The 14,967-nt window shown below is 35.4% G+C and overlaps 1 pseudogene; it reads right to left on the bottom strand.

Moving 5' to 3' along the window:
* Positions 1–9,795: 9,795 nt before the first annotated feature.
* Positions 9,796–10,674, bottom strand: LOC120225441 (annotated as a pseudogene).
* Positions 10,675–14,967: the final 4,293 nt, after the last annotated feature.

Here is a 14,967-nt window from a genome sequence, read left to right as displayed (position 1 = left end):
ATATCACCTTCTATAAAAGAAATCCTTCTTTGGGAGTTTTCCTCTGAGTTCCTATCTAATTTCTCTCATATATTCACACTCATTTCCCTCCTGATTCCCTTACTGAAACACCTACAGCTATAAAATTTTAGTGGCAAGAGTAAAGTTACTTGGGTCATCGTTGTATTTTGGTTAGTATTATTGGCTGTTGTATGTGAAAAATGTAGGATATAGTTTAAGACATGTGGAATTAGACTGTGAGGACATAGTGCATATTATTAAGTAGGAAATGGTTAGCCACAGACAGTGTTTGAAATTTGGTGATCAAGCTACAGCCAGTGATCCATAATTTGATCCATATTTTTGACTCTGAAGAGATCATTGAATATGTCATTAAATTATCCAAAGAAAGGAAAATAGAGAAGGGCTAACAAACATACTCAAAACTTGAACACTGCTGGGAAGCTCTTGTGATGAGATGACCTCAGAAGGCAGAAACAAAAAGGAATACCAGAAGATAAAACAAGGAAAAGGAAAGAGTTGCGATTTATCCCATATTCTCTGTCTCATATGGCACCTTTGCAATCTTTTGGCTAGAAAGAGGAGGATTTCTTTTGGACCTTTGGCTGTGTTCACTCATGGTTCAATCCAAGACCCAGCTCTACCATGTCAAAACAGAGAAAACGGGGGGGAAAACAACTGTGAAATTCAACCACTTGAAGATCATAATGTTTAGACTATCCTCTGTGATCTACCTGCTGCCATTAATTTATCACCCTCTGGTAGCTGCTGTTTGTGTTATTAAGTCCTGAGGTTTTTGTTTGTTTGTTTGTTTACTGTAAGGATCAGGGGAGACAGGTTATAGGGTTCTCCCCCCATCTTGCCTGGCAAGGTGGCTGACCACAAGATTAACATACCCAATACAACAGAATTTGCATAGACCAGCAATACTAACTAGAACATAAGAACATTTGGCTTCAATGGCATTTGGGAAACAAAATGGAGAAAATTAAGACCAAATTTTTAGTGAGTGCCTTAGGAAGGGCACATTCCAGGTGAAATAAGATCAAAATATGATCTGTGAAACTGCAAATAGTATTATGGACAGGTGGGATATCATTGCATCATAGGGTGGGAAGATACATACATGAAAAGCACAAGGAATAAACTAACAACCAAAATGAATTTTAACACATCAAAATTAAGAATTTCTATTCAGTGAAACAAAGCACATCATAAAAATAATTATTAGATAGTAACCCTTTGAGAAAATGTTCTTATTGTCTAAAACTGAGAAAGGATTAGAATATAGAAGGAACTCCAAAAAATCATAGGAAGACTAGAACCCAATAAACAAGCAGTTTATAAAGAGGAATCCCAGAAAGCTAAAAATCATATGAATTTGAAATTTATTTATAATTTATAATCAGAGTAATACAAAATGAAATAATGATGGATAATACATTATTCTTGTAAGATCAGAAATGTAGGGAGGGAAGTATGTATATCAGAACCTTCATGCACTGCTGGTGAGAATGTAGTTTGGAGAACCATCCTAGAAAGCATCCTGGCAGTATTTAGTCAAGTTAAGAACGTGCATGATTTATTCCATTCCTCAGTATATAAATTCTAACACTGTGCATAAAAGGATACATTAAAGAATATTCAATGTTGCATTATATGTGGCATTTTTGTAACATTGGAAAATTGAAGTCAATCTGTCCAGATTAGGAGAATACATCAGATATTTTAAGATCTGTGAAAAAGTGTTTAGAAGGAACAGAGTCAATGTGCTCATACAACATGGATGAAGCATAGGAATATTTTTGGGTTAAAATATGATATGTATATTTAAAAAATATATATATAAATTTAAAATTTAACATGTCCCAGAAAGAATACTTACAAATAAAAAAGCAAATATTTAGAGTCATTAGAATTATTGTCTTTGGGGCCATGGAGGAAACAGGAAAAGTGAATGGAAGTAATACAGAATATACATAAGACATTTTAATAAAATAAGAAATTTACACAGTATTTTTAAATAATTTTCCTTAAATTCTGAAGTGCAATGAGCTCAGTTCCCAATACCTGATATATTTTTTTAAATGTACAAAAATAACAATAAAATGTTCTTGTCATAAGGATAGAAAATATTTTTAAACTATATTTTAGCATTTATATATTTTTGAGAGCCAGAGGCAGACAAGAATCAGGGAAGGGGCAGAGAAAGGGAGACACAAAATCTGAAGCAGACTGCAGGCTCTGAGCTGTCAGTACAAAGACTGACATGGGGCTCAAACCCACAAACCATAACGTCATGACCTGAGCCAAAGTCAGATGCTTAACCAAGTGACCCACCCAGGCACCCTTTTTAATTTATTTTCTAGCGTTTATTTTTGAGAGGATACAAAATATTTTGGATGAGACCGTAAGCAGTGAGTGATTAACTTTCCTTAGAGAACTCCTGCTAATCTTCTCTGGAGAACTTTGATCTGAATCTTGAAAAATAAACAGAAGTTGACCATTAATGTAAGACGAGCATTCCAGAGATAAATATTGGCACTGTATCTTGGCTTTCTTCCTCTTCTGTAGCCTGTCTTTCAGTATACAGATGCTACAACTTGAGTTGTTTTTATGAAACACACGAGTGACCATCTGATTCTTCCACTGTTTTAAAACTTCAGCAGCTCTCTGATTTCTATAAAATATAATAGAGATTATAGTTTTTAATTTTGTGTCTCATCACAACCCTCCAATTAGCATTTGTCAATTTTCTTCATGTCTCAAAAAGTTAGGCTGGAACATTGCATTAGGATTAGTATTGGATCCCATCTCTCAGGATGTCTTCTGTTAAGGGCATTGGTTGGGAAGGAAAAGGATCCTGAAAATTAGAATGAGGCACATGTGCTGATGAAGCTGAGGACACTGAATCCCTAAATTTTGCTGAGTCTCTTTTGCCAACAGAAGCAGCCCTTTCACTTCTGTCTGAGAAAGTTAACCCTGCTTTTCCTGAAGAGTTTGTAATGACCTCCCATGAAGTAGTTGCTAGGAAGACAGCTGATTCTCCTCAGGGCCTACCTCCACCAACCCTCTTTGCATTTAGGCCTGTAACTAGACTCAAGTCACAGAAGAATTTGAAAGGGGAGGTACAAAATGTAACCCATAGGGAGTTGTACCACACTCCAAAATAATTGCATTAGATTTTCTAATTTATATGGACAGAATATTGGATAATAGTGTAGGAATGGATATTAAGGTTATGGGGCAATGATGGAAGAAACTAAAGTTATATCAAGACAAATTTATTGCTGTGGGCCCACTAAGTAGAGTTTCATTGTTGTAGTTCAGGGCTTAGAAAGGCTTCTAACATTTTCTTTGGTTATTTGAGCTTCGTGTAAGCTCAAAAGTTTGCTTACACTAAATGAAGCTAAAAATCCAGAACTGATTTGGTATATACTGTAGAGGTAGGTATGCAAAGGTTTAGAGATTGAAACTTTAGAAGGGATTTATCATTTAAGACCAGTTAACCCACTCCTTTCACCTTGTCTGTAAGAGATGAATTTGTGAGAGGAGCCCCTGGCATTCTGGAAGAGCTGTACCCTGGAGGTCACAAATTACAGTGGAAGCTATTGGCCTGGATGACAGACTGCTACATGGGAATAATTCGATATGAGGAGGCAGGTGCCAAGAGGCGACCCGATTGCTAAAGGTAAGGTCATCATGGTTGTTATAATGGACAGCAGAGTCAAAGCACTATTCAGAATAGTATAATAACTCAGACTTATTTTGTTGACTAGTTGATTATGGATTCCCAAGAAATGAAATGAAATAGAAGAAATTCTTATCTGACTCTACAAAGGGAAGAGTTTTAGATCAAGTGAGCAGAAGTCTAATTTGAATCATAAGAGTTAGAGTTCCTCAATCAATTCCTAGACTCAACTCAGTTTCCTGACTCACACTCTGTGAATGAAGGTTTCCTTGAGGGAAGCCCATCACACTGCCAATTATTTCTACTCTGAATCTGTCTTCCAGCCTTCCCCAACAGGACCTATGGCCTATTGCCAGTGGATGTGCACTTAGGGAAAAGGAAATAATCAGACTTTTCAAGGGTTAGTAGATACTATCTCTGAACTGACACTACTTCCTGGAGATCCAAATGTCACTAATGGAAATCCATTAGTTAAAGTAGGAGCTTCACAGTGGGTCAAGTGGGATGGGTCTGGAGATCCATCCTTTGGTCATTTCCCTGATTTCAGAATGTGTAATTGGAATAGACATACCTGGCAGTTAAGAGAATCCTCATAGTGATTCCCTAATCTGAATGAAGGAAATTTTGGTCAAACAAGCAAGCAAACAAACAAATAACCAAACAACCAAGTGGGAACCACTATCTTGGGAGAGTAAACCAAAAGAAACAACACATTCCTAGAGGGAATGCAGAGATTAGTGCCACCATCTGGGACTTGAATGATGCAGGGATGGTTATTCTCACTGAATTATCATTTAGCTCACCTATTCATCCTGGGCAGAAAACAAAGAGCTATTGGAGAATGATAGTGGATTATTGTAAATTTCACCAGCTCCAATTACCGCTGCTGTATTGAGTTTATCTTTATTGCTAACAATACATCCTCACTATGCTATCCCTGTGGTATATCAACTTTCTAGGTCTATATCATAATTTAGTTAACAGAGACCTTGATTACATTTCTCTTCCTTAAGATGTCATACTTGTCCATTGTACTGATAAGATTATGATTATTGGACCTGGTGAGCAACAACTAGCAACTATTATAGATTTATGGTTAAGCCATTTACATGTAAGTTAAAGTAATTCTGACAAAAATTCAGAGGCCTTCCACCTTCAGAAAAATGTCTAGGGATACAGTGGTGTGGAGCATGTGGAGATACAGTTTTTCCGGGGTGAGGTAGAAATTGTTGCATCTGGACTCTCTTGTTTTCATTTCTTTACTTCCTTCCTTCCTTCCTTCTTTCTTTTCCTTCCTTCCTTCCTTCCTTCCTTCCTTCCTTCCTTCCTTCCTTCCTTCCTTCCTTCCTGTGGGTTACTTGAACATTTTGGGGAGTCCATCTGAACGTATTTTTAAGCATTATTTATTGTATATATATATACAATATACAATATATATACAATAAATAATTATAAATTTTATTATGATTGCTTTGGGTAGTAAATAAACATATGTATAGCATAATATCTATAGTTAGAAGAATTGATTGGTAACATTTACCACTTCAAGTGAAACGGAGAAATACTCCACTTAGATACTTTTTTTTTTTTAATGTTTTATTTATTTCTGAGAGAGAGAGAGAGAGGCAGCATGAGCAGGAGAGGGTCAGAGAGAGAAGGAGATACAGAATCAGAAGCAGGCTCCAGGCTCTGAGCGAGCCATCAGCCCAGAGCCTGACGCGGGGCTCAAACCCATGAACCGTGTGATCGTGACCTAAGCTGAAGTTGGATGCTTAACTGACTGAGCCACCCAGGCTCCCCACCACTTAGATACTTTTACCTTTCCCGTGTTAAATATCACTTTCTTAAGTATCAGGTGGAGTTAAACTTCTTTGTTTCAATCATCAAATATGATTATAAAATGCATGAGGAAAGGATAGTCTGTTGTATGTACTCATCTTTCTGTTCTTTCCATGGTTTCTTTTCCTTTTTGATGATCTGAGTTAACTTCTTTATCATATCTCTTTTGTTTGAAGAACTTCCTTTATCCAGACTAGGGGTAGATCGGCTAGTCATAGATTCATTTAGTTTTCTTTCACCTGAGAATGTTTTTATTCTCCCTTCATTTCTGAAGTATAATTTCGCTGGTTGTAGAATTTACCAATGACATCTTTCTAAAATTATTTTCCATTTTTTTTTAGCTCTTGAAAAATATTTTCTTCTGTCCTCCATGGTCACAGATGAGAAATTTGCTGCCATTTTAATTGGAATTTTCTTATGAGTAATATCATCTTTTTTGCTATTTAAATTTTTTTTCTTTAAAAAATCAAGCCTGTGGTCTGCTTGGTTTATCTGCTGCAACTATTGCTCCCATTGGACCCTGCTGGTACTGTGCAAATAGCAGAAACAAGTGGCTTGGCTTCTCTACGTAGAGGGGTGGGCAGAGTATGGACTCTGCTTTCTAAGCCTTCTGGCTGCTCTATGTTCCTGAGCAGATGAAGAGACTCGAGTTTGTGAGGACAAAGAGGTTGTCTGGATCATGCTGTTTGTTGTGGTTTGGGTCCCTTCTACCTGTTCTGCTCACTTGCCAGGTATATCTGGGCAGGCCAGGAGATTCTTGAGCATATAGGACTAATACACTTCTAGGGAAAGGCCACTTGCTGTGACTAGACCACCTTTTTTGGTTCCACAGGCCCTCCCCACTATCCTTGAGTGGGGAGGAGAACCTTTGCCTGGAAGGACTACCTTATTGACTGGGATGCTTCCTGCAGCTGGGTCTCTTTTGTAGGTACTCTAGAATCTCTTGGCTAAAAAGGAGAGACTCAGTGCTTCCTCTGGCCACTTATTTTTGGGTTCCAGTAGATCTTCCCTTCCTAGCAGTGTTGGGTTCTTTTGAGGTTTTCAGAAGGACTCTGATCCAATCTGACAGAGGCATAAACTTTCCTAGCTGCCTTCTGTTGCTGGTCAGCAATGAGAGAAGAGAAGTTCTGTATTTCTGAACTGAAGGGATAACAAGTTGCCCTGACACTGTGGTGTTTCTTCAGTCCTGAGGTTGCACGCCAGATTGCCTTCTTGCCACCGTTAAGAATTTCCTCTTAGTTTTATCTTGTGTCATTTCCTGAGTTTGTAACTATGATTTAGCAAGATCGAGCAGGGGGGAAAGGTCAACATCATCTTTTTCAGACCAGACATTTTTTTTTATTATCATTAAAAACATGTTTACTGCTTCTAATTAATTCTTATAGAATTTCAGTTGATCTCTGCCCATCATTAAAATTATATATTTAACATCTTCATAAATGAATTCTATGTTTAGTGTCTAGTTTATCTTATCTCATTTATCTTTTATAAATTATATCTTCATTTTACAGTTGAGGAAAATTTAGGCTCAGAAATGTAGCTGTTTCAATTTACTTAGCCAGTAAACAGAAGAGCAAGGATTAAAAGCCTAATTAGACTCAGTCCTGATACCATTCTCTTTTCTTGGCTTTACGTAGCCCTTTTTTGTGAGAAAAGTATACATAATTGGGTGCTATTTTCTTCACATAGAAGTAATTAAATCTCGTGTGTGTGTGTGTGTGTCTGTGTTTAATAAAGTCATGGATGGCACTACTGTGTCGATTTCCCACAGATAAAATAAGCATAAAATAAACTTTGTAAGGGTAGTATGTTTGGCATTATTAGTGTTTTGCTCATGCCAGTGCTGTGCCCATTTTTGACTGTAGCATGACTGCGCTAGTTACTGGAGAGACTCACGTGCATATTTTCTAGGGTACATTTGACAATACGACATAACCTTGGACATATGTATATCTCAATGGATACATTTATAAAAAAGGGGAGTTATTTGCTAATCTAAGAGAATTATATTTCATGATTGTATTTTCTTGTATCTTTTTAGAGTCATGCTTATCACTGTTCAAGTTTAATCCAGTTTCTGAAGTATTCTTACATACATCTAAGAATTTCTGCTTCTGATGTTGATTAAAAATAGTATAGAAGCTCGCCTATGTACATTATAGGTTACAAGTTCGTCATTATGTACTAAATGTCTTATTTTCATAAGGAATTGAATTCCTGAAGGAACATTAGTATTTAAAGGAAGCAGTATAAAAAGGTATCTTTTTTTTGTGCCTAAAAACAAAATAGGCAGGGCATATTGTGAGCTGCAAAATAATCTTCCAGTGCTATTAATAAGAAGCATTTTGAGGAATTCTACTTCCAGCCAAGATAGGTAAATAGGGGACAATTTATCCTTCTTAGTGAAATAATTAAAAAATAAATCAAAATGTATAATGTAATGGTTTTCAAGCCATTGAATATTAGGTAATATAGAAGTGTGGTCCTTTTAAAAATAAAAAAAACTTCTTTAATGTTTTATTTTATTTTTGAGAGAGAGACAGAGTATGAGCAGGTAAGGAGCAGAGAGAGAGAGGGGGAGACACAGAATTGGAAGCAGTCTCCAGGCTCTGAGCTGTCAGCAGAGCCCAATGTAGGGCTACAACTCATGAACCATGAGATCATGGCCTGAGCCAAAGTCACACACTTAACTGATTGAGCCACCCAAGCACCCTGAAGTGTGATCCTTAAACACAGGAAATAAACAAAGTTAGAGGGAAACCTCTCTAGCTTACCACCTTGAGGGACTTTCCAGTCTGTGGTGCAGGGAACAGTTGCCTAGGCAAAGGGTGTCTGACTCTCTGGACTGAAGTGATTCAGCTAAGATTTTAGGGAAGTCATTAAAGATAAACTTTGCAGGGCAAGAAATGGAAAGGAGAGGGATTCATAGAAAACTCCAAATATTTGCAGAAGGTCCCCTTCAGTACTGGGTACAATTCTATTGAGCTCACACATGACATAGTGAAGACACTCATTGAGAATGGGAAAAGAGCCACAAGGAAGGATTAAAAGAAACAGTACTCAGTATTCACACAAGGCCAAAAACTGGGCCTATATTTACCATAAATTATGGAGTTGTGGGTGTAGTACACAAAAAGTTCTTGCTTAGGAGTGAAGGATACTTAGATATAGATTAAATACTGCCCTAGACCTGCCTAACATATCTTAAAAACAAGATATAAAACAAAATGTAGGTCATAAAAATACTAACCCTAATATTACTGTACACTTAATAAAAGTGCTTCAAATTACAGAGAACAATGATAGATCTTCAAAGAGAAAAAGACAAATCCACAGTTATAGTTAAATATTTTTATACCACTCTCAGTATTTGATAGACCAAATAGACTAAAAATCACTAAGGATATAGCAGACTTAATGGCATTTTAATGAATTGAAATTTATACACATTCCACCAACAAGAGAAGTTAGATTCTTTTAAAGACCACATCAAACATTTAAAAGGACTTTCTTTCCATAGTCTGAACAATAAAACATGTTTAATAAAATTTTAAAAGAGTGATGGTGTACAAAGTATATTCTTTGAATATAATAGAATTCAATTTGAAATTAATCTTGAATATTCCCAAATTTTTGAATATTAAGTAAAACAATTTAAAATAATCTAGATATTGAGGAAGAAATAAAATCAAATTGGACTTTTAATTGTATAAAACTGAAAACACTATCTGAATTTATGGGATTCCACTAAAACAATATTTAGGAAATAATTTATAACACTAAGCACCTATCTAAGAAAAGAAGAAAGGTCTCAAATCAAGAACCACCACTTTCATTTAAAAAACAACAACAAAACAACCTAGAAAATGAAGAACAAATGAAACCCAAAGAAAGGAGGAGAAAGACAATCATAAAAATGAGCATGGAAATTATTAAACAGAAAACAGAAAAGTAATAGGGAAAATTACAGTAACCAGACATTGGTTCTTTTTATTTATTCATTTCACATAAAGAAGCCTTTATTTGAGGTTTAACATGAAATAATACAAATAACATTTATATAAATACAAATCACATCTAGTTATAACAGATAGCAAAAGACAAAGTATAAACAAACAAAACTAATCGGTAGCTATATATGTTTGGACACAGTTGTGTCTTGTACAAAATAATTCTCTCAGATCAACATAAGACCCATATTCCATGTTGTCCTATAAGATGTGTTAACTTTAGCAACCCCCTACTATTTTCTTCCACATCCTCCTTTAGTATGGATGGTAATTGTCTTGGGGTTGCCACCCCTTTCAGATGCCTTGTCATATGTGCTCTGTTGGCCACGGTGGTCTGTATATCCCTGTCCATCTATATCCATAGTTGCCAGAGTTCTACCCAGTATAAGCACGACTGCCATAGCCGCCATAGTTTTGACCACCACCTTAGGCACTATTATAATTTCCATATCCTGGATCATAATAGTTACTAGATCCTTGGTTCCAGTTTTGGAACTGACCTCATCCATGACACCCAGTCCCACCACCTCCACGACGCCCAGTACCACCTTCTCCGGAAGGCCCAGTACCATCTCCACTACCAGCTACAGCACCTCTTCCTCATTTTTGTTGTTGTTGTTGCTGCTGCTGCTGTCTATATACCTCTTTGTGTTGTGCAACTTTGATTTCACACTTCCCAGAACCAATTTGATGGTATCTGCTTTCTAGTAATGTCTTTACTGACTCTGTCTATACATGTGATAAAACAAAATCCTCTTGTTTCATTTGTTTTTGTATCCATGAAGGTTCAATATCTTCAGTCTCTTTAAAAGCTTCAAATATTCTTTAATTTGTTCTTCAAAAGTATCTGGGCTCAGTCCACCCACAACAACCTTTTTGGGGGTTCTTTCCTTTTTAGAGATTTGGTCTTTTGGGTTTCTATCAATCTGTCATCCAGTTTGTGTTCCTTCAGTTCCAAAACTTCATTAACACTAGCAGCATCTTTGAAAAGCACAAATCCAGATCCTCTTGATCTTCCAGTCAATGGGGCAGTTTTAACTGTACAACCTACAACATCCTCAAATTGAGGAAAGACTGATCTTTCCTGCTTCTATCCCAGCTTAAGCCTCCAATAAACATTTTACTGTCATCCTGCTGATTATTTCGTATTGATCTTGTTTTTATGTTGCTGTGCTTTTTCATGTCCTGCACCCAGGGAGCACTGTCCAACTAAGAGCTGGTGCTTAGTCTCAGTCACCCAGCAGTGGGGGGCGGAGCCTGGTACACAGCTGGATCTAAAATAGTGGAAGAGAAAAGTTGTTTCTTTCTGGAGATCAGTAGCATTGACAAATCTCTAGCGAGAAAAAGAAAGACACACATGACAAATACCAGAAATGAGGTTTCATCACTACCGATGTTGTGTAAAAAAACTTTGATTCTAATATCATGTGTAATAATTAAGACTAAATAATGATCAGGAAAAAAGGAAGAATGTCTGCTTTCATTGGTTATATTCCATATTGAATTGGAAGGACAAGAAAATGCAGTAAGAAAAAAATCAAAAGGAAGTAAAATAGTTTTTATTTACAGAACACATCCTTGTCTAAGTAGAAAATTCAATGGAATTTAACAAAAAATTGTACTAGAACTTGTAGTTGACAAGAATATGGTTCCTAGATATAAGGGCAATATACAGAATTTCTATCTTTTTAATTTTTTTTAAACATTTTTATTATTGAGAGACAGAGAGCATGAGCAGGGGAGGGGCAGTGAGAGAGGAGACACAGAATCTGAAGCAGGCCTCAGGCTCTGAGCTAGCTGTCAGCACAGAGCCCAATGCCGGGCTCATACTCACAAACTGTTAGATCATGACCTGAGCCAAAGTCGGATGCTTAACTAACTGAGCCACCCAGGTGCCCCACAAAATTTCTATTTCTATATATTACCAATAAAAGATACCATTTACAGTAGAGTGAAAGTGTGGTAAACTGATTTAATTTTTTTTATGGAAATTCAGATATCCTAAATTTCAAAAAAACTTTTAAAATAAAAATTTTGAAGATGCACAGTATCTGATTTTAAGATTTATTATAAAACGCTATATCCCATGTCAATGTGGAACTAACAAGATAAAAAGATTAACAGATGAATGAAAGAGAATAGATAGTTTAAACATATATGTGTATAGATGTATGTGTTTATTTACAGAAAGAGAGATAGTGTACATAGAGAAAGGATACACAAGAATAGTCTTATAAAACAAAAGTGTTAGGATTTTATATATCAATATGCAGAAAAAAAGAATCTTAAGTGTATACCTTGAACAGTATAATAAAAATAACTCATAATGTATCATCAACATGAAAATAAGCTACAGATTTTTAGATTTTTAAAACTAAAAATATTAGAGAAAATCTTTGTATCCTGTGTGTGTACACACTCCTATGTATACGTATGTATGTGTGTGTGCATGTGTGTGTGTATATATATATACACACACACATATATATACACACACATATCTATAATATATAAATTGAGCTTACTGAAAAATAAGAATGTATTTAAAAGATACTATTAAAGGGATTAAAAGAGAAAGACTGGGAGAAAATATTTGAAAATCACCTATCCAAAAAATTCTATACAAAATATATAGAGAATTCTCAAAACTCATTAATAAAAATTGTGATGTATTAATAAAAGAATGAACAAAAGATTTCTGGCAGATAACTCACCAAAGAAAATGCACAGATGGCAAACGAATCCATGAAGTGTTCAAAATCATTAGTCATTAGGGGAATGTGAATTAAAACTACAATATGCTTACACATTAAAATAGTAAAAACAGACAATAAGAACCTGATCGTACCAAGCATTTGCAATGATATGCAGGAACTGAAACTTTTATATCCTATAGGTTGGAATATAAAATAGTACAAGTTTTCTTATTTAGGAAAAAAGTTTAGAAGTTTGAAAAAAATTAATGCAAAATATAGATCTACCATCATCTTTGTGTTTATAGGTATTTATCCAAACCAAATAAAAATGTATGTCCCAATACACAGACTTGTGCATGACCATTCATAGTATCTTTGCAATAGCTAAAACCTTAAAAAAGCCAAAATGTCCAAAAAAGTTGAGTGAATCAACAAACCATGATATATCTATACAACGGAATACTACTTAGCAATAAAAAAAATTACTAATACATAATACAACATGGATGAATCTCAAAATAATTGTGAAAGAATCCTGACAAAAATCATACTCTGTGTTTGAATTCATATTAAATTAAATGAAATGTATAATGAGAGACTAAAAGATTAATGGTTGCCTTGAAATAGGGTTTGGATGGGGAAGAGCTAGAAGGAGGAATTAAATATGCAGGAGGAAATTTTCAGGATTGATGGATCTGTTTACTAATGGATAATGGTTTCATGGACATACATGTCAAAAGTCATAAAATTGAACACTTTAAATAAATGCAATTTATTTTTGTAGATCATAAAAACACATTCTGGTTCACTTTCAGAAAAATATAGAGCCATATTTTCCTATGTCACATGTACCAACTCGAGAAAATTAAATATTTGTAACACAATCTCAGTCACATACTTAATCTTACAAAGCTTCACAAATTCTTAATCACAAGCATCTGTGTACAGGTATTTAGGTAGATAATGTAGCTGATGTGATATGTTATTAAGCCCTATGAGCAATGTTAACAACAATTTCCCTCCTCAAGCTAATAGAACATTCATGTTTGATGTTTAAATAATTTCATTATCAAGATGAATAATAGGATTGACTTTGACAACTTTCTTAATTACTGATTTTGACAGGAAGCCAACACTAATTAGAATTTCATTTTTATAAAATGAATACACTGTTTGTAATCAGCCAAACATCCCTCAATTAAATCAGAGCTCTAATATTGCCCAGGTTGTCATTTTAATTACTACATAATATACGTAGAAAAATAGGTATTTATGTTAATTTAAAAATATTACTTTATAAACAGACTAATTCATGTGAATTTTTGGTAGTCTACTACCACTTTTGCTACATGTGATAGAGACATAAAAAGTATGTTTAGCCCTTCAGTTATATTTAAAAAACTACAAGTTTCTAAGGATTATCCTTTTATAATTATTTTAGAAATAAAACTGTTTTACTGTTCTATAGGAATAGGAACATTACAATAACCACAACAAAACCCAGAAGTTTTCTTTGAGATTTCTCAAGTTGATCTGTTGGGCACAAGTTGATAGTGTGTCCAAAGAGCACCCAGCCAACAGATAGACCATATGGTTCCTTCCTAGTTCACTTGGAGCAAGGTGACATTAACACTCCATGAAATGACTGAGTATGGTAGTAGTCCCACTTGGGGGTCCCCAACATGGTAAGCGACCCTTTCTTTCCAGAAGTACCTTGTGCGTCATTGGGATTGTATTTCTTGTGTGGGGAACTAAGCGTTAACTTTCATTCTCCTAAAAAAAATAGTGATTTGCACCTTAGGGTTCATCATAAGAATCCTTCAAGGATTTAAAGTCATGGAAGACATCCAGACAGGTCAGGCTCAATTGGTTGAATCGCCTTACTTTTTGTCCAAGGTGGAATCTGGGATATCTTTAATACAGCCTGCTGTTTCTGAATTGATGTTTTGTACCAAGTAGAAAGGTCAATACAGACACTTAGGGAGAATGCCACCTGGCTTTCTAAGCTAAATGCTGATGGTTTATAGGGTTTATTCAGAGAGAGAGAGGGCTACAAGGTTGAATCAATAGTACAAGTTGTTATCATTTTGCTGTTAAGGTCCTATTGGTAGGAATTCGTTAAATGCCACATAAAACATTTCAAACTGATTTGGTTTCAGCCCTATCAGTCAAATCAGAATCAGAGTGGCAGACAGTATATACATATGGGAAAATTCTAGTGATTTGATAGAGAAATGAAGGTTGGTTATTATTGGGAGATAATTCTCCCTAAGTCTGTTTCATACTTGAATGACTTAAGTTGTGCTGTTTGAAAGATGCTTTTAAAAGATGATTATAAAACAAACAGCATTGGAAGACAGAGATAGTATCTCACTCCAGGGTAGAGGGCACAAGGGTTTCTTTACTACATAATTTGTCTTTCCTTGGAAATAGTGAGGCATGCTTGAAAGCACTCCATTTTAAAAGATTGGAGCTTTCTAAGCTTGAGGTTCCTCAGATAAAATACAAAACCTCTGCATTCAGGACATCAGATGGACCTTTTCATATTGCCGCGGGGGTGGAGGGGTTGGGGGATGGGTGGAAAGAACTGATGGTAACATGAGGGTTAAGGTATCTATTGTGCCTTGAGTAACAGAGTTCCTTGTCTGTGATCCAGAAGTCTGATGTTTTTTTACTAACATCTATGAAACTGTCAGGATAACTACTTGTTTTGTAAGCAAGATAAAAATCT

This window comes from Hyaena hyaena, unplaced genomic scaffold, assembly GCF_003009895.1.
Source record: "Hyaena hyaena isolate Hyena2069 unplaced genomic scaffold, ASM300989v1 scaffold_1406, whole genome shotgun sequence".
NCBI classification, from domain to species: Eukaryota; Metazoa; Chordata; class Mammalia; order Carnivora; family Hyaenidae; genus Hyaena; species Hyaena hyaena.
The sequence above is the reverse complement of the archived record's forward strand: the minus strand, read 5'-3'. Positions and strand labels throughout refer to the sequence as shown.